This window comes from Pan troglodytes, chromosome 5 (genome assembly GCF_028858775.2).
Source record: "Pan troglodytes isolate AG18354 chromosome 5, NHGRI_mPanTro3-v2.0_pri, whole genome shotgun sequence".
Classification (NCBI taxonomy): domain Eukaryota; kingdom Metazoa; phylum Chordata; class Mammalia; order Primates; family Hominidae; genus Pan; species Pan troglodytes.
Window position 1 is genome coordinate 58,047,682 of NC_072403.2, and position 25,431 is coordinate 58,073,112.

The window sequence follows — 25,431 nt, forward strand, 5'->3', positions numbered from 1 at the left end:
GATCTTACATACTATATCAGCTTTACCTATTTAGCCAGTTTGTGGTTCCTCAAGAGCAGAAACATCAGTACCTGACATGGCAGGTAGTAGACAGTCAATACTCAGCTGAACTTTGAACCAATAGTCCACAGACACCTCAAAATCAACAGAGACAAAACTAAGCTCGTTAGCTTTACTGCCAAACTGGCTCCTCCTACTGCTTTTTTATCTACTGGAATGGCATCATCTACTCCTCTGAGCAAGAAACCTAGCTTTCTCTCCATCCCTCATTCCCCTCCTCCAATCAATGACCAACTCTTCATCAATGTCTCACATGTCCTCCCCTTCCTTGCTAACTCCAAGTTTGCTATTACAGTTTCATTATATTATGACACTAACTGGCCTCTCTGCCTTGCTTTTTATATTTAATAATTCGGTATCTCTCAAACTTGTAGGGGAGTCTAGTCAGAGTAGGTAATTAATAGCTTCTGCAACAGACAAAGTTCAAATAAACAAAGGTTTGTTTCTTGTGCATGTTACAATCCAACAGGATCATTAGGGAGCTTTGCTCTACTTGGCCACTGAGAGACCCAGGCTGACACAGAGGTTCTGACTTCTACAACACCATCTAGCACTGCAATGTCTAACACAGTAGCCACGAGGCATTGGTAACTATTGAGCGCTTGGAATGTGGCTAGTCCCAGTTGAGTTGTGTTATAAGTGTAAAATGCAAACTAGATTTAAAATACTTAAGTTTTTTTAATGTAAAATATCTTTTGTTACTTTTTATATTGATAAATGTTAAAATGTATTTGGTTAAACATATTAAATTTATTAAAAATTCATCTATTTCTCTTTACTTTTTAAAATGTGCTTACAATAAATATATAATTAAAATGTGGCTAGCATTGTATTTCTGATGGACATATAACCAATGAAAGAAAAGAGAAAGCTAAAAACTACACGTTCAGCGTTTAAGGGCCAGTCTTATTGACCAGGACTCAGTCACACAGACCCAAATTAAAACCAGTGGAGACTGGGAAATGAAATATTTCTATGGGTCCATGAAAAAGAAAATGAAATGGGATTTAGTGGACACATAGCATTACTTCTGCCATCACACATATGATGAATGAAGGCTCATGCATGACATCTTCCCACAGTCACATAATTCTAAATAGCTGAGCTGTTACATGACCACTTCCTGGTGGAAGAAGGTCTAGGGTGCAAGTAACAGTGACATTATTGTAAAAATAACCTTGAATCTACACTAATTTTTTTTAAAGAACCTTTACAAACTTTGGCAATTAACACACTATAAAACAACCCACATGGGACATACCTCACAACTAACTGCTGCACACCTGTATTTTGAAATTACACAGCAATTGTCACTCTTCCATCTCTCCCCATGTTTCAAGAGGTCCTTTCTAAAATGTAAATCTGATCACATTAATCCCCTAATTACTCCTCAGTACCTCCCCCATACCTATAAGATAAAGTACTGCCAATTCTCTTGCATGACACAGAAGGTACTCTATGACCTGGCCCAGTCCACCTCTCACAGTATTCCAACCCACCATCCTCCATCCCTGTTACCAGTATCAATGCCATGCCTAACTGGTTCTCACAATCTGGGACTTTGCTTATGCTTCCTGATTACCTGGAATAGCCTAAGTCTTCCCATTTCTCATCACCATTAAACTGATGAAAATATCAACACTTTTTTTAAAATCAGATTAAGCAAAAAGACATCTCTGGAGATGGAATTTGAGGAACCATTCTTAACATGTTCCCCAGTTGATTTTGATGCATCCTCTCCAGCAGCCATCCATTGACCAGCCTCTGGGAACCACTGATGGAGAAGCAGCTAGAGATGCTATCTCGGAATACAGATGAAGATTAACAAAGAAATACATTGATGATAAATATGAATTGGGGCTGGGCACGGTGGCTCACACCTGTAATCCCAACTCTTTGGGAGGCCAGGATGGGAGGATCACATGAGGCCAGGAGTTCAAGACCAGCCTGGCCAACATGGTGAAATGCCATCTCTACTAAAAATACAGAAATTATTTGGGCGTGGTGCACATCTGTAATTCCAGGTACTCGGGAGGCTGAGGTACAAAAATCTCTTGAACCTGGGAGGCGGAGGTTGCAATGAGCTGAGATCACGCCACTGCACTCCAGCCTGGGTGATGGAGCGAGACTCCGTCTAAAAATATATATATTATATACATTATTTTTATATAATATTTTATATAACATATATATAATATATGTTACATATTATACAATATATTTTATATAATATATTATATATTTTATAAATATATAGTATACATTTTATGTAATATATTATATATTTTATATAATATATAATATACTTTATATAATACATAATATGTAATACATATTACATATTTTATATAATATATATTTTAAATAATATATTTATATATTTTTATATATTACATATATAATTCTATGTTTTATATTATATATTATTTAAATTATATATATAAATTGATCTTAGATAAAGATAGGGAACAGAGATAAAATTATGTTAAAAAAAGAAATTTCAAGTAAGAAACCTGAAAAAATTAAGGAGACAATAAGGAAAGTCTTAATGGGAAAAAAAAGATTCCTGGGTTGGAATTTAAGTGCATCTGAAAACTAGGTTTAGACAAATTAATTTTAAAAGGCTATAACCAAAACATATTCAACAATTTTTTTAATTTTAAAAATAAAGAACATAAAAGACTCATATCTGGAAGGAATATATAAAATATCTCATCAGGAACCAAAATTATATTGACATCAGACTTTTTTACATAACACTGAGAGGTAATAAAGTAAAATTTTCAAAGCACTAAAAGGGAGAAAGTAAAGATCAGGCAACATCTGCTCAGGCAAGTCTTCCTTGACAACCCAATGAATGATAAATGTGTAATATTTTGTTGAGTTGCATACTTATGGGTTGTGCATTTTTCTGTATGTATGTAATAGCTTAAATTCTGCTTACGTTTGACTGCTAGTTTCAGATGTCAACTTGACTGGATTAAGGGATATCCAAATAGCTGGTAATATGGTTTGGCTCTGTGTCCTCACCCAAATCTCATCTCAAATTGTAAGCCCCACGTGTCGAGGGAGGGACCTGGTGAGGGGTGATTGGATCATGGGGGTGATTTCCCCCATGCTGTTCTCATGATAGTGAGTTCTCAAGAGATCTGATTGTTTAAAAGTGTCTGGCAGTTTCCCCTTCACTCTCTTTCTCTCCTGCCGCCATGTAAGATGTAGCTTGCTTCTCCTTAGCCTTCCACCATGATTGTAAGTTTCCTGAGGCCTCCCCAGCCATGCAGAACTGTGAGTCAATTCAACGTCTTTCCTATAAAAACCACCCAGTCTCACATAGTTCTTTATAGCAGCATGAGAAAAGACTAATACAGCTGGTAAAGCATTACGTCTGAGTATGTCTGTGAATGTGTTTCCAGAAGACAGTGGCATTTAAATCATTGGACTGAGTAAGAAAGATCCACCATCATCCAATGTGGATAGGCACCATCCAATCGGCTAAGGGTGCAGATAAAACAAAAAAGCAAAAGAAAGGCAAATTTGCTCTCTCTCTCTCTCTCTCTCTCTGCCTCCCTCTCTCCCTCCCTTCTGGAGCAGGGATACCCATCTTCTCCTGCCCTTGGACATCAGAACACCATGTTCTCTGGCCTTCAGACTCGAAGGTTTGTGCCAGTGAACCTCGAGGTCTCAGCCTCACACTGAGAGTTATACCATTGGCTTTCATGGTTCTCAGGCCTTGGGACTTGGACTGAGCCATGCTTCAGGATTCTCTGGATCTTCAGCATCTCTGACAGCTTATCATGGAAGTTCTTAGCCTCCATAACCGTGTGAGCCATTTCCCCACCTCTGACTGAGAGATGAATCAAAGCTGAGAATTTAAGATGAATCAGTCATGGGCCCTCTGTGAGCACTGAAACTGGGTCTACATTGAAATATATCTAAATAATGGTTATAAATTCTTTACATGAATCTTAAAGTCAAATTCTTTGCTAAAAAAGAACATCTAAATTATAGGTTACATGGTATTATTTAACCTATACAATAATATTATATAACTATACTTAAGATATTACCATCATTTAAGTCCATACTCGAGATAATAACCATCATCTAAGTCCATAATCCAAGATTCAGCAAAATAAGCAAAAAAAAAAATAAGGGTGGAAAGGAGTGACAGGGTAGAAATCATGAAATTCCTCTGCCTCAGTGGAGTAAAATCAAGTTATTGCTCCATTCTTGGCTTTGATAAGTAGACAATTTAAAAGTGACCTAATGTGATAAATAAGGCTAAAAATCTAAAGGTAACCATCAATATATATATATAAAACAAATTGGAATTCCTATAAATCTCAACACAGGATATAAAGAAACCAAATAATGCTCAAAAACCAAAACAAAAAAAACTGAAAAAAAGCACAGAAAACATAAACAAGAGACAATATGAGTAAATATTTGTAATTCTCCTATTAAAAAACAGAGTCCAGCTGGGGGCACTGGCTCACGCCTGTAATCCCAACACTTTGGGAGGCCGAGGTGGGCGGATCACCAGGCCAGGAGATAGAGACCATCCTGGCTAACAGGGTGAAACCCCGCCTCTACTAAAAATACAAAAAATTAGCCGGGCGTGGTGGTGGGCGCCTGTAGTCTCAGCTACTCAGGAGGCTGAGGCAGGAGAATGGCGTGAACCCAGGAGGCAGAGCTTGCAGTGAGCCAAGATCGCACCACCACACTCCAGCCTGGGCAACAGAGTGAGACTCCGTCCCAAAAAAAAAAAAAAAAAAAAAAAAGAACAGAGTCCCAAATTTAAGTACTTTTTTTTTTTTTTTTTTTGAGATCAAGTCTCGCTCTGTCACCCAGGCTGGATTGCTGTGGTGTGATCTTGGCTCACTGCAACCTCTGCTTCCTGTTTCAAGTGATTCTCCTGCCTCACCCTCCTGAGTAGCTGGGATTACAGGCATGCACCACCACACCTGGCTAATTTTTTTTTTTTTTTTTTTTTTTGAGGCAGAGTCTCACACTGTCCAGGGGCTGGTGTGCATGGCACAACCTCGGCTCACTGCAACCTCTGCCTCCCGGGTTCAAGCGATTCTCCTGCCTCAGCCTCCCGAGTAGCTGGGATTACAGGCACTGGTCACCACGCCTCAGCTTCCCGAATAGCTGGGACTACAGGCACTCGCCACTACGCCCAGCTAATTTTTTGTATTTTTAGTAGAGACAGGGTTTCACTATGTTGGCCAGACTGGTCTTGAACTCCCAACCTCGTGATCCGCCCACCTCGGCCTCCCAAAGTGCTGGGATTACAAGCATGAGCCACTGCGCCCAGCTAATTTTTGTATTTTTAGTAGAGATGGGGTCTCAGCATGTTGGTCAGGCTGGTCTCAAACTCCTGACTCTGTGATCCGCCCACCTTGGCCTCCCAAAGTGGTATCCTAAAAATACTGTGATATTTTTAGATTTTTAAAAAATTAAGTGCTTAGGCCGGGTGCAGTGGCTCATGCCTATAAGCCACTAAGGCTAAGAAATATCCCAATTTCTTAACTCCACAGTATTTTTAGATTTTTAAAAATTAAGAAATATCCCAATTTCTTAACTCCGCACTATCCTTAAAATAACATAGAAAGTTTAAAAATAAAGGGGTAGGCAAAGAAATATATCAAGCAAATGCATACTAGCAGAAATCAAGATAACATCAATATCAGAAAACATAAATTTAGAATCATTAAATGGGAAAGAAATGTTACATCATTTTGGTCAGATTTAGATTGGTAATGAAAAAAAGTTGATAAAATTTATGCACAGGATAACTTTTAAATGTTTAAGTCAAAATATAGCAAAAAAAAGTTTTAATACAGAGACATTATTATTGTTTAACATTGTGTGGAAGTCCTGCCCAGCAATGAAACAAACATTGGAGAGAAAGACACAAAATTATGATTATTTGCAGAGAATATCATTACACACCTAGAGAAAAAAAATGAGTAAATCAAGAGGAAAACCATTAGAGAATGCTCAGAAACTGGCTAGCTACAAAATAAATATTTTTAAGTCATTTGCCTGTATAGTGGTAATAACAAGTCTAAAAACATAACGAAAAAATTATCATCCATTATGGAAAAACAAAAGACTGAAATACCTGGAAATAGCCTTATTAAAATATGAGAGAGACGTATATAGAGAGAACTATGAAATAATGAATTACTTTAAATAACTTGAATAAATGGTCAGAAATACAATGTTCACAGAAGGCAAGATTACATGCAAAAAAGGAAAACAATTATTTTCTCTTTTTTTTCTTTTTTAGAGACAAGGTCTTGCTATGTTGCCAAGGCTGGCGTGCAGTGGCTATTCACTTCACAATCACAGCCCATAACAGCCTAGATCTTCTGGTGTCAAGCAATCCTCCTGCCTCAGCCTCCTGAGTAGCTGAGACTACAGGCACACTCCACCATGCCAAGCTTCTAATTTGTTTCTGTGTCTAATGCAATACCAAACAAATTCTTATTGGTAAGGTTTAATGCGGTAATGTAGCAAATTTCTAAAACTCTTCTGAGAAGATTTAAATCATCAGAGACCTGTCCTCAGGGAGTGAAACAGTTTAAAGTTGGCATTTTTAAAAAATAATGAGATGTGAGAATAGAAAACTCAATGAACAAATTAAATAACTCAGAATATACCATGGGTATATACGAAGAATCTAAAATATAGTAAAAGTAAACTGTCATCACAAAATGGTATAATGAGGAATTATTTAGTGAATAGATTTGGGTTTCTTTATTGGTTAACTATTTGGAAGAGAGAGAAAATCAAAGTATAGCTGTCCATTACATCATGCATTCAAAAGAACTTCAGCTAGATTACAGAAGTGAGAGAAAAATCCTAAACTGGCAGACAGGAAGCTGAGGACCAGCCCATTTCACGCCATCAATTCTCCAAAGGCTAAGGCCCTAGCAGCACCAGGTTCTGCAGAGCAGGAGCTGGGAATACAGGGGGAAGAGGGAGATTTAGAGGGCCAGTGTGAAAGTTGTTTGAGCAACAACTCAATCCCCAACTTTTCTTCCCAGCACTCCACTGCTAGGCAAATGCTCCTCCCAATTCTACCAGAAAATTGGCAGTTTATCTCTGAAGAGGGTAAAACAGAGGGCCTTTGGATTGGGGTCTACCAGCATGGGTGAGGGTGTGGGACCATCAAAAACAGAAGGATCAAGTGGTCATATAGATTCTGAATGCCAAGGATGATCCCACCCTCAGGCCCCTTTACTCCTCAGTTTCCATAACTCTAACAAGACCTTTTCCTTCTGGCAAGAGGTTGAAGAATCTGATCATCCCTAAAGGAAGGAAAAGCCTAAATATATTTAGAGGGAGCTCCCCACAAATGGCCCACCCAGATCACCCCATAGTGAAGGTCAGAATCCCCATATTTCCCCACACACACTGAATCCCCAAATTTCCCCACATCAGCTTTTATTTTAATCTTGAGCAGACCTCTGAGAAAATCAAACATGAAGAAAGATACGAAAATAAACAAACAGAAAAGGGCATTAGGAGGCCAGGTGCAGTGGCTCATGCCTATAATCCCAGTACTTTGGGAGGCTGAGGCAGGTGGACCACCTGAGGTCAGGAGTTCAAGACCAGCCTGGTCAACATGGTGAGACCCCATCTCCACTAAAAATACAAAAATTAGCCGGGCTGGGTGGTGTGCACCTGTAATCCCAGCTACTCGGGAGGCTGAGGCAAGAGAATTGCTTGAGCCTGGGAGGCAGAGGTGTAGTGAGCCAAGATTGTGCCACTGCACTCCAGCCTGGCCAACAAAGTGAGACACTGTCTCAAAAAAGAAAAAAGAAAAGAAGAGAAGAGGAAAGGAAAGGTATTGGAGGAACCAGCCCCCAATATTTCAACATAGCTTCTTTTCTATTTTCCCTAAGTGTCGGCCAGTCTGAGAAATAAAGAGAAATATTACAAAAGAGAGAAATTTTACAGCTGGGCCTCCGGGGGTGACATCACCTATTGGTAAGTTCCGTAATGCCCCTTGAGCTGCAAAACCAGCAAGTTTTTATAAGGGATTTCAAAAGGGGAGAGGGGTACAAACAGGGAGTAAGTCATAAAGATCGCATGCTTGAAAGGGCAATAAAAGATCACAAGGGCAGAGAGGCAAAGCAAGATCACAAGTCTAGGGTGAAATTAGAATTACTGATGAGGTTCCATGTCCTGCTGGGCACGCATTGTCATTGATAAACATCTTAACAGGAAACAGAGTTCGAAAGCAGACAACCGTTCTGACTAGAATTCACCAGGCTGGAATTTCCTAATCCTAGCAAGCCTGAGGGCACTGCAGGAGACCAGGGTGTATTTCATCCCTTATCTTCAACCTCATAAGACACACTCCCAGAGTGGCCATTTATAGACCTCCCCCTGGGAATGCATTCCTTTCCCAGGGTTATTCCTTGCTGGGAAAAGAATTCAGTGATATTTCTCCTATTCACTTTCTGCAAGAAGAGAAATATGACTCTATTCTGCCCGGCCCCACAGGCAGTCAGACCTTATGGTTATCTCCCTTGTTCCCTGAAAATCGCTGTTATCCTGTTCTTTTTTAGGATGCCCAGATTTCATATTGTTCAAACACACATGTTTTACAAACAATTTGTACAGATAACGCAATCATCACAGGGTCCTGAGGCAACATACATCCTCAGCTTACGAAGATGACAGGATTAAGAGATTAAAGTAAAGACAAGCATAGGAAATTATAAAAGTATTAATTTGGGGAACTAATAAACGTCCATGAAATCTTCACGATTTATATTCTTCTGCCGTGGCTTCAGCCATTCCCTCCGTTCAGGGTCCCTGACTTCCCACAACATCTTGACTTCCCACAACAGAAAGGAAAGGAGGGGAGGGGAGGGGAGGGAGTAAGGAAAAGGAAAGGGGAAGGGGAAGGGAAAGGGAAAGGGAAGGGCATTAGGAGGAAATAGAAAGTGTGCAAGAAAAAAAGCCTCAAAAATATCATTAATATCCTCAGATAGAGAAGATCCTTGAAATCAAAATAGGATACTACTTTAAAAAGGGAAATATCAAAAATAAAAAAAAGATTATCTTGGAAATTAAAAACATCATAACTGAAATGAAACAGTCAATAGAATCCTGGAAGAGAAAGTTGAAAACATCTTCCAAAAAGTAGAGCAGAAAGATTAAAATATGGGAGAAAAGATCAGGGGTCCTATCCAGGAAGAACTACTGTATATCAGAATAGAAAGTGAGTAATGGAGTAAAACAGTGAGTAATGGAGGAGAGGAAATCAGTAACTAAACACATGAAAGAAAATCCCCAGAACTGAAGATTATGAGTTGCCAGAGAAGGACTCATCAACTGTCTAAATGAAGCACTCACACCAAGCCACATCTTAGTGAAATTTCAGAATACTGAAGGCAAACAGAAAATTCTACAGGCTTCTTGGGAGAAAAACAGATCAGGTACAAAGGGCCAGGAATCAGAATACCTTCAGAATTCTCAACAATGACCCTAGAACCTAGAACAGAGTGGAAAAATGTACTCAAAATTCCAAAGGAAAATTATTTCCAAGATAAAACTCCAAACATCATGAAACTATATGACTAAGGGAGAAAAAAGACATTTTCAGATAAGCAAGATCTCAAATAATTTGCCTCCCATGCAACCTTTCTCATGAAACTACTTGAGGATGTGCTCCATCAAAACAAGATAGTAAACCAAGACATAGGAAGATATGAAGTATAGGAAACAGAGTCAACACAGGAAGAAGAGTAAGGAATTTCCCTCCAGGATGGCAAAGGAGATCCCAGGGTGATAGCTGCACCAGGAGTCGAGAGTACCCAGTCTAGATTGGAGCTGTGTGATTCAAGAGACAGACATGTTAAAGGATGTTTGAGCAATACCCCTGAAGCCATGGAATGGTTTTGTGAATCTGAGGACAGAATGGCCAGGTAAGCCTATCCAAGGTTCTTACCTGTCCTTAGCTTCCCTTGGTTATAAGCTGGTGAATTTCCTCTTATCTTCTCCTTGCCCCACTGCCTGGATTAAAGGCACTCATTTCCCCTTCAACCACCAAAATATCTGTGTGGACTTACCTTTGAAAACCAGAAATTAAGTAAGGTATGTTCAGAAACGGAAAATGCAGAGCACCCTGCTCACTTTGACCCCATTTCGGGTGGAAATTAAGAACCTGCATTTTCGGTTAAGGTAGGCTAAAGAGCTGAAGGACAGACCCAGACAGAAGTTTCTCACCCACATAATAGTTCAAGTGAGGTGTTCCTAGTGGGCATGTCTCCTCCATGTGGGGATTCCAGAACTCAGTCTCCTTTTCATCTCACAGATGTAGGGGAGCTGGGAAAGGAGGTCCCTGGAAGAGCAGATGCATCCCAAATACAACTTTACACTGGATTCTGGGTGAAGCCGGCCACGTCTTCTTCACTGGCCCTGCCCCATAGCCCTCAGGGTTCCCCCAAGTCTTCCTCATTATCTCCCCAGAAAGTGCTCTTGTAAAATCTCAGAAAAGCTGAAGCCAGACTATGAGCAAGATAAAGGAAGCAGCTCGGCTCCTGGGAGCCTCGTCTAACAGTGGGAACATTGCCGTCTCCTAAACAGCTGGGTTTGTGTTTGCCCATTTGGTTCTTCAAAACTAAGCAACATATTATTTTTTTTTACAAAGAATTTATTAAATTAATAAATACTAAAACCTCAGTGAAAATAAATGGGTAAACGGCAGAAGTAGACAATTCATTGAAAAAAGAGATACAAGGCCAGGCACAGTGGCTCATGCCTGTAATCCCAGCACTTTGAGAGGCCAAGACAGGTGGATCATCTGAGGTCAGGAGTTCGAGAGTAGCCAAAAATTAGCTGGGCGTGGTGGTGCGTGCCTGTAGTCATGGCTACTTGGGAGACTGAGACAGGAACACCACTTGAACTGGGAGGCAAAGGAGCAACATATCATTTAAGGATGCAAACACAGGTGTGATACAGCTATAAAGAAAAGCAAGGAAAAGTTGGACACAAAAGTCAGGATAGTGGTTCCTCCTAGAGGAAAAAAAGGGAGAAAAAAGGGGCACCAGGGCTTCAAGGTTCTGGCAAGGTTTCACTTCCTAACCCGCATGCTGTGCTGTCTGGTGTTTGGGTTTGTTGTTTTTCCAATTTTTAAATCCCTTGTATATTTCAGTCATTTTTTGCATATATGAAATACTTTAAAATTAGAAGTTTTTAAAGCTGGGGAAGAAACCACAGAGAAAAAGAACAATAGATTTAGCTACACAAAACTGTAAATCGTCTGTATGTTAAACATTAAACAGAAAGGCTAACAACAAATTGAAAAAATATTTGCCACAAATGCTGCAAGTGATTAATATCCAGGGTATGAACTATGAACCTGAATACTAAACACAATCCCATCTCGCAGCCTTTGTTGTTTCTCCTTACTCTTCCCTCTGCCAGGTACATTCTTCCACTGACAGCCTGATGAACAACTGTCTCCCTTCATTTGTGCAAATGTCACCTTCTCAGGGAGCTACTTCTGACTGGCCACCCTGGCACTCCCTTTCCAAATTCCCAAATTTATTTTTCTCTGTGACATTCATGTCCTTCTCATATCTATTTAATTTATTTATTCTGTTTTTGTCTATCTCTCTCCACCAGAATGAGAGCTCCATGCGGGCAGAAATTTTTGTCTGGTTTGTTCAATGCTGTGTCCCTAGTGCCTAGAACAGTATCTGGCACATGGTAGGTGCTCAATGAATATTTGTTGAATGAATAAATGAATATGAAAAGTCCACGATAATTGATAACACAAGCATTAAGAACACCTGCTGAAAGAACAAAAGATACAAATAAACAGTTTATGTAACATAAGGCATAAAAATGTCTTAGAAGCACATGGATAAATATTATCACTAATAAACAAATTCACATGTAACAATCTTTTTTTTTAGCTTCAATGTAACAATCTTTTGTCTATCAAATTAGTAAAACTTGTTTTTTAACTGTAGTAAACAGCATTGGCAAGAATATGCTAAACTGAGCAATTACTCACTGCTAATAAGTATAAATGAGTACAACATTATGAAAAGCAATTCTATAACTTAATTCAAGAGCCTTAAAAGTGTTCATGCTTTCTGGCCCAGTAATTACACATCTAGAAAGTTATCATAACAAAATAATTTAAAACATATAAAGAGAGAGACAAAACTGTGAATAAAACTTCCATAGCATTTGAAATAAGACATTGAAAAAAACAGAAAACTAATATGTAAAAATTCCAGTAAGAGGAATGGACAATTTTTACTTTTTCTTTATAATTTCTTTTTTTGTTTGTTTGTTTGTTTGTTTTTTATTTCTTTTTTTTTTATACTTTAAGTTTTAGGGTACATGTGCACATTGTGCAGGTTAGTTACATACGTATACATGTGCCATGCTGGTGCGCTGCACCCACTAACTCGTCATCTAGCATTAGGTATATCTCCCAAAGCTATCCCTCCCCCCTCCCCCCACCCCACAACAGTCCCCAGAGTGTGATGTTCCCCTTCCTGTGTCCATGTGATCTCATTGTTCAATTCCCACCTATAAGTGAGAATATGCGGTGTTTGGTTTTTTGTTCTTGTGATAGTTTACTGAAAATGATGATTTCCAATTTCATCCATGTCCCTACAAAGGACATGAACTCATCATTTTTTATGGCTGCATAGTATTCCATGTTGTATATATGCCACATTTTCTTAATCCAGTCTATCATTGTTGGACATTTGGGTTGGTTCCAAGACTTTGCTATTGTGAATAGTGCCACAATAAACATACATGTGCATGTGTCTTTATAGCAGCACGATTTATAGTCCTTTGGGTATATATCCAGTAATGGGATGGCTGGGTCAAATGGTATTTCTAGTTCTAGATCCCTGAGGAATCGCCACACTGACTTCTACAATGGTTGAACTAGTTTACATTCCCACCAACAGTGTAAAAGTGTTCCTATTTCTCCACATCCTCTCCAGCACCTGTTGTTTCCTGACTTTTTAATGATTGCCATTCTAACTGGTGTGAGATGATATCTCATTGTGGTTTTGATTTGCATTTCTCTGATGGCCAGTGATGATGAGCATTTTTTCATGTGTTTTTTGGCTGCATAAATGTCTTCTTTTGAGAAGTGTCTGTTCATGTCCTTCGCCCACTTTTTGATGGGGTTGTTTTTTTCTTGTAAATTTGTTTAAGTTCATTGTAGATTCTGGATATTAGCCCTTTGTCAGATGAGTAGGTTGCGAAAATTTTCTCCCATTTTGTAGGTTGCCTGTTCACTCTGATGGTAGTTTCTTTTGCTGTACAGAAGCTCTTTAGTTTAATTACATCCCATTTGTCAGTTTTGGCTTTTGTTGCCATTGCTTTTGGTGTTTTAGACATGAAATCCTTGCCCATGCCTATGTCCTTAATGGTATTGCCTAGGTTTTCTTCTAGGGTTTTTATGGTTTTAGGTCTAACGTTTAAGTCTTTAATCCATCTTGAATTGATATTTGTATAAGGTGTAAGGAAGGGATCCAGTTTCAGCTTTCTACATATGGCTAGCCAGTTTTCCCAGCACCATTTATTAAATAGGGAATCCTTTCCCCATTGCTTGTTTTTCTCAGGTTTGTCAAAGATCAGATAGTTGTAGATATGCAGTGTTATTTCTGAGGGCTCTGTTCTGTTCCATTGATCTATATCTCTGTTTTGGTACCAGTACCATGCTGTTTTGGTTACTGTAGCCTTGTAGTATAGTTTGAAGTCAGGTAGTGTGATGCCTCCAGCTTTGTTCTTTTGGCTTAGGATTGACTTGGCGATGCGGGCTCTTTTTTGGTTCCATATGAACTTTAAAATAGTTTTTTCCAATTCTGTGAAGAAAGGCATTGGTAGCTTGATGGGGATGGCATTGAATCTGTAAATTACCTTGGGCAGTATGGCCATTTTCATGATATTGATTCTTCCTACCCATGAGCATGGAATGTTCTTCCATTTGTTTGTATCCTCTTTTATTTCCTTGAGCAGTGGTTTGTAGTTCTCCTTGAAGAGGTCCTTCATGTCCCTTGTAAGTTGGATTCCTAGGTATTTTATTCTCTTTGAAGCAATTGTGAATGGGAGTTCATTCATGATTTGGCTCTCTGTTTGTCTGTTGTTGGTGTATAAGAATGCTTGTGGTTTTTGTACATTGATTTTGTATCCTGAGACTTTGCTGAATTTGCTTATCAGCTTAAGGAGATTTTGAGCTGAGACAATGGGGTTTTCTAGATATACAATCATGTCATCTGCAAACAGGGACAATTTGACTTCCTCTTTTCCTAATTGAATACCCTTTATTTCCTTCTCCTGCCTAATTGCCCTGGCCAGAACTTCCAACACTATGTTGAATAGGAGTGGTGAGAGAGGGCATCCCTGTCTTGTGCCAGTTTTCAAACGGAATGCTTCCAGTTTTTGCCCATTCAATAATTTCTTATTTTATATGATCATCTATTTATTTTAAAATGGGGAGTGCTGTTCATGATCCGAAAATTGGCAGCTTTAAAAATTATTGCTGGTGCGGTGGCTCACACCTGTAATCCCAGCACTTTGGGAGGCCAAGGTGGGTGGATCACCTGAGGGCAAGAGTTTGAGACCAGCCTGGCCAACACAGTGAAATCCTATCTCTACTAAAAATCCAAAAAAGTAGCCAGGTGTGGTTGACGGGCACCTGTAACTCCAGCTGCTGGGGAGGCTGAGTCAGGAGAATCATTTGAACCCCAGAGGTGGAGGTTGCAGTGAGCCAAAATCCTGCCACTACACTCTAGCCTGGACAACAAAAGCATAACTCCATCTGAAATAAATAAATAAATAAATTAGAATTATTGTTTGGTTATTTTGATAAGTTATTTTCAGTTATTTTCTTTTTTTTTTTTTTCTTTTTTTTTTTTGAGACAGAGTCTCGCTCTGTCGCCCAGGCTGGAGTGCAGTGGTGCCATCTCAGCTCACTGCAAGCTCCACCTCCCAGATTCACACCATTCTCCTGCCTCAGCCTCCCGAGTAACTGGGACTACAGGCGCCCACCACCACGCCTGGCTAATTTTTTGTATTTTTTAGTAGAGATGGGTTTCACCATGTTAGCCAGGATTGTCTCGATCTCCTGACCTCGTGATCCACCCGCCCCGGCCTCCCAAAATGCTGGGATTACAGGCGTGAGCCACCGCTCCCGGCCAAGTTATTTTCATTCTTAAATAAGTTATTTTCATTTTCATTCCAATGAATGGAAAAAATGAGATTATTTAAAAATGGCTCCAAGACAGAATCAACATCTGAAACCTAAAACCTCAGTCCAAATAACAAAGAGAAAACAAAAACAGGCCACCATGTCTATAGGCTATTGCATCCCCTGGTGGCAGCGTACTCAAATAGACAAACGGTAAAGTGAAAACCTAGTCAAACTGGAAGAAAACTATAAAATCTAGCAAATACTTTAAAAACAAAGCTTCATCTTCAGATATCAGGAAAAAGATCTCATACACACAAAGCAATGCTAAAACATATGCTTTCATCTTTTTATGTTGTCAACATCAGCACCCTAGGATTAAAGACCTGGAGCCACATATACTGTGTTCTATGTCACTATTAAGTAACCATTCATGTTGAAGGACTCAACAAGTCTACTTCGAGACATAAATTTTCCAAATGGATTATTGATCAAATGAAATCACGACTGTCCCATCTCCATCATTTCCTGAGCCTTGGGGTGTCTCAAGTGACAAATAAATCCAACAGGATCAAAAAAAAGTTATGGTGGCATGGCAGAGGTGGGGACACAGGAGGAAATTGGGTTCAGAAGCTTTTAAATATCAAAATACCATGAACTGAAATGCTCGGATAGTAATAGTAATTTTCTACCTCTCAAATTGGGAAAGATTTTAAAATATCATTACTTACACCCACTCTAATCAAGCTCTCACCCTGTCATTACCTCAAAACAGCTCCCACTATCATCACTAATGACTATCATATTGCCAAATTCTATGGTCATTTCTCAGTCCTCACCTTACTCTTCTCTCAGCAATGTTTGAAACCCACAAGCTCACCTTCCTTCTTTCTCTTATTTCCCCAGCTCTTATTCTATGGCTGACCTTTCTGCCAGCAAGTTTTCCTTGTGTTTAAAAGCACTACGATTGAAGCATAAAAGACAAATGGAAAGATGAAATACAGAAGCCCCACACTTACAAGCCCTTCCATATGCCAGGCATGTTCCTTAGGTTATCATATTTAGCCCTCATGGCCTCCCTCCCTTTGTCTGCAACATCAAGAAATTCATACAATGTTCTCACATATTTGTGGGACCTAAAAATTAAAACAATGGAACTTATGGACATAAAGAGCAAAATGGTTACCAGAGGCTGGGAAGGGAAGTAGAGTGGGATGGGGGGAGGTGGGGATGGTTAGTGGGTACCAAAAAACCAAAAAGGACAAATAAGACCTACTATTTGATAGCATAACAGACAATGGACAATAATAACTTAACTGTACATTTTCAAATAACTATAAGAGTATAATTCAAGTGTTTATAACACAAAGGATAAATGCTTGAAGGGTTGGATACCCCATTCTCCATAATGTGATTATTATATATTGCATGCCTGTATCAAAACATCTCATATACCCCATAAATATATGCACCTACTATGTATCCATAAAAGTTAAAAATACAATTTTAATAAAATTTTTTAATAAATAAATTTTGAAACAAAAAAATGGAAAAAAGAAATGCATACCTTTGATGGATTCCTGAGTCATAGACCTCACCAACTTTCCTCTCCACCTTCTTCTTCAGGCTGCATGGTTGGAAGGCGATGTCTGCAGGCTTCTTCCAGGCTACCAGAAGAAAGCCTGAACTAATTTCCTGGAGGGAAAACAAAGGCCCCACCTTGAACGAATCCCAAGGCCAAGGGAAATCCTTGCTTCCCGCATTTCTACAGCTGCCCCACCTCCAAGTGTGGCTCATACCCCCACCTGTGCACCCAGTACACCTGGCTGGATTTCACGGTGGGAGGATGACCTTTTTCCCTGAGTATCAATGTTTTGGGCTCTGAAAGATTCTCAAAGTGTCCACCAAGAAGCCCTGTCTTATAGACCTACTGCAGGCCTGCTCTGGATAAACTTGTGAATGAGATGAAATCCAGCTTCTTTTGGCCCATTCAGTGATCCTTTTCCCCAGCATTTTGTCAACTGGCTGTTGACTGCAGTTTACCTTGCTAACTGAGACCATATTTCCAAAGGGAAAGTACATTAAGACATGAGGGATCTGTGGAGCTTGGGTACAGTGGCTTATGCTTGTAATCCCAGCACTTTGGGAGGCCAAGGCAGGAGGATCGCTTGAGGCCAGAAGTTTGAGACCAGCCTAGGCAATATAGGGAGACCCCATCTCTAAAAAAAAAAAAAAAAAAAAATTAGCTAGCACACAACTGTAGTCCCAGCTACTCTGGAGGCTGAGGAAGGAGTATAGCTTGAGGCCAGAAGTTTGAGACCAGCCTAGGCAACATACGGAGACCCCATCTCTACAAAAAATAAAAAATTAGCTGGCACACAACTGTAGTCCCAGCTACTCTGGAGGCTGAGGCAGGAGTATAGCTTGAGCCCAGGAGTTTGAGACTACAGTGAGCTATGATCACATCACTGCACTCCAGCCTGGGTGACAGAGTGACCCTGTCTCATAAAAAAAATAAAAGGGGTCTGTGGGCCACACTGGGAGAGGAGAACTTGAGACAAAGATGTATAAACTTCAAAGTTTGAAACTTTCAGGATAGATTCAGTGATTTGGGGTGCAATGGAAAGAATATTTAAAATTCAAACTGGTTTACGCAATTGTAAGACAAACGGGGGCTCTTCCTTCATTTCAAAAGCATCCCTTTATTTACTTCTGCTCATCAAATCTAGCTTTCTATTCTCTCTGTATCTTTTCCTCAGCTGCCTTGCAGGAGGGTTTCTGATCATACTATGACATGAATGGTGTACATTAAATGTATCATCACTGCTCACACATTTTCATTTCCAGAGTGAAATGAAAGAATTACTAAGAAATATTAGAATTACTCTCATGGTGGGACATGCATCAGCAGCAGGTGAATTAGAAAAGCAAAGAAGCCTTTTCTAAATCACTAAAAACTTGAGGCAGCCAAGCATATGGTGAGTACATAAACTTCATTTTCGAGTGTTTCAGAACTGATCAAAATCTGGTGTTAGCTTTAGTAATGTCGTGACTTTAGGCAAATTATATGATGTCTCTGCACCTCTATTTTACATCATAAAAATAAAGATAGCAGTAGGGAAAAAAAGTAAGTTTATTTTGAGAATTAATTGAGGTAACATGATAGTGCCAGGGTGTACAAAATGCTCAATAAATGTGGCTTGTTACCGTGTTTTTTTATTGTATCAGCTGGGTAACTGGCTATACTATGTATAAAGTGACCAATGGGGAATTGTGACTTGCCACTAGTGTGGTGGTGAAGTATGAACAGGAAGAAGGTGACCCAACTGAGAGAGAGCTAAGATAACATCTGCTGCCTCACATTTGAATTTGCTGCCGGGGTAGTTTTCCTTTTCTGCTGCAAAGGCCCCTCTACCCTTCTGCATGGATTTGCACCCCATTTGGAGGTCAGCCTGCACCATAGTTGCTGCCTTCTAGTTGGCCCTAATCAAACACCAGCACAAGGAACTGAAAAATTCAATGTAATAATGTTTTTTGCTGATTTGATGAGTTTTCTCATTATTTCAAGTATTCATTGGGTGCTAAATCTGTGCATGTTTTATATTAGGCACTTATGGCAGTAAAAAAGAAACAACGCCATCTCTCTAGGGTAGATAATGCCTACCATTCCTTCTCCTCCTCTTCTTTCCCTTCTTCCCCCTTCTCTCCTCCTTCTTTTTCTCTTTCTCCTCCTTATTCCAGCCTGCTTGTTTTAGATAAAAGTTCTTCAAAAAAGACAAAAGATACAGCTTCTCCAGAAGTAGGGGTGCATAAATAGGTCCATTTTACAGCTTTCCAAAGCCTTGGGCACTCTTTTGAAGGCCCATGCACATTCGACTAATCGTAAAAATGCATTCACATCCAACAATTAGCATTACTCATAAATAATTATTTGAATTGAAAAAAATTGCAGTTGACTAACATGATATTTCATTCTGTAAAAGCATGTAGTTTAACTTCGTTTTGATAATTGTTGGCTTACTTTGGCATTTTGAATCCAATTAGTTTCTTTTTCCAATCCTCAAGCATGTTTTGGGATCTGAAAAGCTTATAAACCCTGAACACTGTGCCCTAGGGCTTTAAGGACAGAACAGTTCTGGCTAAAGTTGGGTTTAAATCCTAGCTCTGTCTGTTATTTAACCCTGTGAGTTTGAATAAATTACTTAAGCTCTCTCAGCCTCAATCACCCAATCCATCACATGAACCCATTCAGACACACTTAGCAAGTGCCAAGCCCATTGCTTTTGAAACCACCTTTGCAAAAATTATAACTGAGGAAATTATGACAATGGAAGAGATCAGACCTAACCAACTCCATCTTGCTTCTAACCTTTAAGCTGTCCTTGTTCATTCCTGGGCATAGGCTGGACTAACCTTGGGAAGGAATTTAGTTTACGGTTTGACTCTGAAACAAAATTGATAATAGCCCTTTCCCAAAAAAGACCTCCTTCTTGCGTTGGGACCAGTCTGCCTTTCTAGGACTAACAAATTAGCTACCAGACTAGAAATTATGGTTTAAGGGTCATGCAGCCTCTGGCTTCAAGAATCTGAACCTCCCCAGATTGCTGCTGGGGATAACATCACTATTGTAAAACCTAAGATCAGTGCTTGAGATATTTTGCAGACCCTCACTGGATGGATCAGCTGACACCACCCAGACCAGTAATCTGGCTCAAACAGTTCTGTGTTCCCACCCAGGAACAGAGGACAGCAAGAAAACCTCACTTCAACCCCTTATGATTCCATCTCCAACCTGACCAATCAGCACTCCCCATTTCCCAAGCCCCTACCCGCTACCCGCCAAATTATCTTTAAAAACTCCGATCCCCAGCATGCTGGGGGAGACTGATTTGAGTAATAATAAAACTCCAGTCTCCTGCACAGCTGGCTCTATGTGAATTACTCCTTCCCCATTACAATTCCCCTGTCTTGATAAATCGGCTCTGTCTAAGCAGTGGGCAAGGTGAACCCATGGGGCAGTTACACTTTCCATAGAGAAACAGCTCAACAAATATTTCTTTTTATTTTCTTATTCAGAGTCTACAATGTAGAGTTCCCAACCAAGTTACTCAGAGCTAAATAGATTGAGGTTGAAGTTCCAAGGCTTAATCACTAAAGATCTCAAGAGGACTGTGTGGAAGAAAAATTCTACAGGAATGACAGATTTTCTGAGAAATTCCTACTCTCACACTTCAAGCCTCAGGCTTTGCATTCTGTGACAATAACAGCCCAACATTATTGGAGAGCAACACATCCTCAAACATTAATGGAGAGCAGCCATCCTTGGGATCCCAGCCTCAGGCATTTTACTTTCTTGTGTCTTTGTAAGGGATTCTATGAGGAAACAGGAAGTGATAAGAGAAGCTTACAGGTGGACTCAGGCAGCAAGGACTGAAACCAAATGCAGGCATCTAGGAACACCAGTGGTGGTGGAGGGCGTGCAAAGAGGCAGAGAGCACTTGGCTGCACCAACTGAACCAGATTTTCTTGGTTGTTCAAACACAAATGACAAAATGCAGTTTACTTTTTTCTCAGATGTTACAACTGTCATCCACAGAGCCATGGATCAAATGCAATATGGATCAATCACTTTATTTTTTTAATTATGTTGAGCATTTATTTTGGGTAGACCACCATAGTAGGGGCTATGGATGAATGATGTGATTCCTGTCCTCAGAGAGACTACACAGGGGAAAGCGGGAGTAGGGATGGACGATAAGTGCAAAGAAAGGATTGTGGTCTCACAGCAGGTATATGTAGGCTAAATTAGTGAGACAGATTACAAATGTCAAGGATGTTCAGAAGAAAGGCACTTCACTGTTGGATGGAATGGTCAGAAAGAGCTTCATCCAGAAAAGGGAATTTGAGCTGTGCCTGGGAAACATTTCGGAGTAGCTGAAGAGAGAAGTTAGAAGAGGAATTGAAGGCTGAGGAAAAAACAGAAAAAGAGAGAGTACACAGGGACATGATACATGATTTTTCTGTTTCTTTAACTACAAAGGCATATTTAAAATCCAGGTTCACAAGTTCAGAGCCTGTCACAAAAAGACCAAGTCAGAAAGTAGAGTATTAAGCACCCATAAGAGATGCCTAGAAACTTCAAGGGTGGTGGTTTATCTTCACATGTCCCCACGTCCTCAGACACCAACTCTCACCAGGTGAGGGCAGAGCTGACAAGGCTGGTTCTCAAAGCATGAAGCTCATTCTTGGTGATTAAGGGAAATCAATATATGTCTGTGGTTAAAAGTAAGCAGGTTTAAAAGGCTCAGATCAAAGGTGACCTATACTTCACATGCCTCATGCCGGAACACCAACATAGGTTACTCTCATGAGTTCCTGAAAGGAGTAACAATGCACAGTGGTTTGCACGCACCCAGATGTGTGCCAAATATGGATAATGGTGGTGGTGATGATTATTATTATTATGATAATGAAGATTCAGTCATAAACATTTACTGAAGACACCTGTGACATTGATCCTGTGTCAATTATTGGGAAGACAAAGGTAGAAAGGCTGACTCATTCACTTTTGCCTGCCCAGTGCCTTCCTGGAGGAGTAGGTCTTGGCTGACGCTTCCTTGGGTAATTATGGAATCACAATCTTGGAAGAGTTTAAATGGTCTTCCAGTCCATTTCTTTAACAAAAGATACCAGATAAAAGAAAGTAATACTATGCATATGCAAAAATATTATCAAGCCTACTTTTAAGCACTTTAAATATAGAAATACTACAATCCAGTGTGATTCATTACCTCTCCCCCCAAAAAAAACAAAAAGTCCTTCTTAATATCCAACTGAAATATTTCTGTCTTAAATTTGGATCATGTAGCTTTATACAAAACAATTTTACAACTATTAGTTTGGGGGAGATGCAATGGGATATCAAAGAAGCCATAATAACCTTACTTTTTAATCAAGAAAAAAATGAACACACATCATTAATTCAGGAATAAAGCAGCATTGGTCATAATGGCATTATATAAGGATGTAACACTATGTTCAAATTGTATTCAGTGAATTTCATATTGCAAAGTGGCACTACCATTTTGGGAAAATCTGTGACAATGTGAATTAAGTAATAACTACAGAGACACCTTTGTAGGGAACAATTCTGAAGCAAGAAACTTAAGTAGGGATGAGGGGATGGGAGCCAATGAACAAATGGAGAAGCCATCCTTAACTAGGAGTAAAGTCAGGTCATCCAGAGTTAAAGGAGAGTAAACGGGCCCAGAAATGTGGTTACATGTATAGCACTTCTAGATGTTCTCTTCTGGGTTGCTTTTATTTTCTGCATAAAATAAGAGGCAAGGCCAACTACTGAGTGTAAAGATGGTGGAAGTTTGAGGAGTATATTAATATTGGAGATTTGAGGAGTACATTAATCAAGTACATCTGGAAATGAGAGGCAATAAATTGATAACTGGCATGAAGAGATAAGAGAAAATATAAAATTGTTAGGAGAGTGGGAGAGCAAATGGATGTTTGGGTAACATTATGGACCCAGTTGAAGTTAGTGGTCACACATTTAAAGTGAGACCAGTCAGTGTGGTTGCATGTTTTTCTCCAGTTACATTCAGCAGTGCAGCTTTAAGCACTGAATAAGTGAAGACTGGAATTTAACTGGAGTTGGGATTTTGCCAGTTGACTATGGACCAAGTGAAAGCCGTAAAGGACTGAAAGCATGTGCAAAAAGAGTGCTTCAAAGAGGTAAAGGGCTGAAAATGTGCAAAAAGAGTGTTTGTAATGATTGGCCATGGGATGTATGCTGGGTTAGAAGGGAGATAAGAACTTGAGGACAAAGGACAGTAAATTGATTATAGGGTTTAATAGAGATGTGTTTAAAAGATTGTAGGAGTTGAGGTACTTGACTCTGATATCTAGTCACCAATAACTGTTTATGTTTCCATTCTACTTGCACCTCATTAGTTTAATCTTCTCTAATCAATGTGTCTGACTCCAAACCAGGCCGGAGAATGATGAATTTTATGATGTGCAGAATAACCAGTGTGGGGTGTGAGGTAAGGTGGGAATAAGGAAAGATCAGTTAAGGTTTAATGAGGAAGCAGTCAAGAGGAAGTATCCACAATACAATAAAACACTTAACTAGAAGCTGATATTCCCCCTTTAATACTACCCTCCATATAATAGGTAGTTGCTGAACATGTCTGAGGAATGAAATTGGATGGATGAATCCAGTTGAGAAGATATGATTTTCCTGAGGGAGAGAGTAATGAGTATGGTAGTGGCAGTGAAAATGACTAGAAGAGATGGATTTGAGAAATATTAAGGATAAAATCAACAGGACTTGATGGAGTGGTTGGGAAGAAGCAAACAGGAGTGCAAAGAGGCAAGGATGGCTCCTAGATTCTGACTTGGCTAATGGGGGTGGATGGCAATGTCTTTCCATAAGATAAGGAGTGGAAGAAAGAAGAATAATAGGTTTGGGGCCAATGAGAGTAGTGGATTACCTTTGAGCATGTTCTAAGATATCTGTGGGACACCCAAATGGAGATGTCCAGTGGAAAAATGGAGAAATGAGCCTGAAACTCAGCAGAGGTCTGAGGATCTTAAGGTAGCAATGCCCGTTAGGCAAAAGCAGGTGGGATCCAAAGCATGGCATGGACCTGTTAGCAAGTATCACAAACCATGAGTTCCTTGGTGTCTCCTTAAGGGAAATTACAGAGTGAAAGGATCTGACAGCCAAAGATTGAAACTTGCACAACTCTTGTGTCTAAGGATCAAAAAAGAAGAGAAGAGCCCACGAAACAAAGAGCAACCAAAGATGTACACAGATAAAAATTGGAGAGAAAAGTGAACAGAATAGAGAACTTCAAGAAGGAAGTGGTCATCTGAATGAAATGTCAAGAAATGTCAAATAAGTTGTGATCTGAAAGGCATCTGTTAGCTATGGTGAACCAAGGCATTGAGCTCTACAAGAAGAAGGTAGAAGCCTTCTTTGGAGTGGTAGAGACCAACATCAGATTAGAATACACTGAGGAGTTAACAGAAAAGTAGGAAGTGGGAGACACAAGAAAAGGCTCTTTTTTGAGTAGCTTGGCTAAGAAAAGGAAGGAGATAGAGTAATGGCCATGGGAACCTATGAGTTATTCATAGTTATTTTTAATTTTGTTGTTTTGAAAATTGAAAATTATTGAGCATGTTGATAGGGAGGAAATGATCAAAGTTTGAAGATATAGGAGAAAGTCCAGGACAGTGAGAGTCTTTGGGCAAAGGCATACGGGGATCAAAAGCACAGAAAGGTGTCCACTTCTTACCCTGTTGGAAGGCACAAAGGATGGTTTAGAGGGAGGTATGTTTATGTCTGCCTCACTTATTGAAAAATACATCTGTACTTATGCCCTCCACTTTCTCATCAACTATTTCTATGCATTCTGGCTTCTTCTTTTTTTTTTTTTTTTTTTTTTTGAGATGGAGTCTCACTCTGTCGCCCAGCTGGAGTGCAGTGGCATGATCTCCACTCGCTGCAATCTCCACCTCCCGGGTTCAAGAGATTCTCCTGCCTCAGCATCCCGAGTAACTGGAACTACAGGCACAAGCCACGACGCCCAGCTAATTTTTGTATTTTTAGTAAAGAAGGGGTTTCACCATGTTGGCCAGGATGGTCTCAATCTCCTGACCTCAAGTGATCCACCCACCTTGGCCTCCCAAAGTGCTGGGATTACAGGCATGAGCCACCATGCCTGGCCTGCATTCTGGCTTCTAACTCTACTGTTTTGCTGAAACTGAACTTCCCAAAGTGTCAAATAACCTCCCAATTTCAAATTCAGTGGCATCTTCCCAGCTCTTCTAAACCTTTGTGCAGCATTTACCCAATTGAACACTCTCTCTTTCCTAAAACTCTGTCTTACCTTAGTTTCTGTGATACTGTGACACTCTTTCTCACCTCCCTATTAATTTATTCGGTCTCTACATTGGTTTCACTTCTTTGTCTTGAACCCTAAATGTAGGTGAGCTCCCGAGATCTGTGGCTTCAGCTCTTATCTTTACAAATATAGCATTCAAATTTACTTTCAGTCTCTCTTATGTGGCTTCTGCTGTCCAGGACTTTGTGGTTCAGACCTCTGACTCAAGACATTTGTTAAAAATGGAGTAGATCAATCAGAATCACTGGGCAT

The 25,431-nt window shown here is 39.7% G+C and overlaps 1 long non-coding RNA gene across 1 annotated transcript; it reads left to right on the forward strand.

Moving 5' to 3' along the window:
* Positions 1-9,584: 9,584 nt before the first annotated feature.
* On the forward strand, positions 9,585-17,477 carry LOC134810309 (uncharacterized). The gene is made up of 3 exons (XR_010158046.1): positions 9,585-10,010; positions 16,163-16,294; positions 16,883-17,477. It is a non-coding gene; the product is annotated as an uncharacterized LOC134810309 (long non-coding RNA).
* Positions 17,478-25,431: the final 7,954 nt, after the last annotated feature.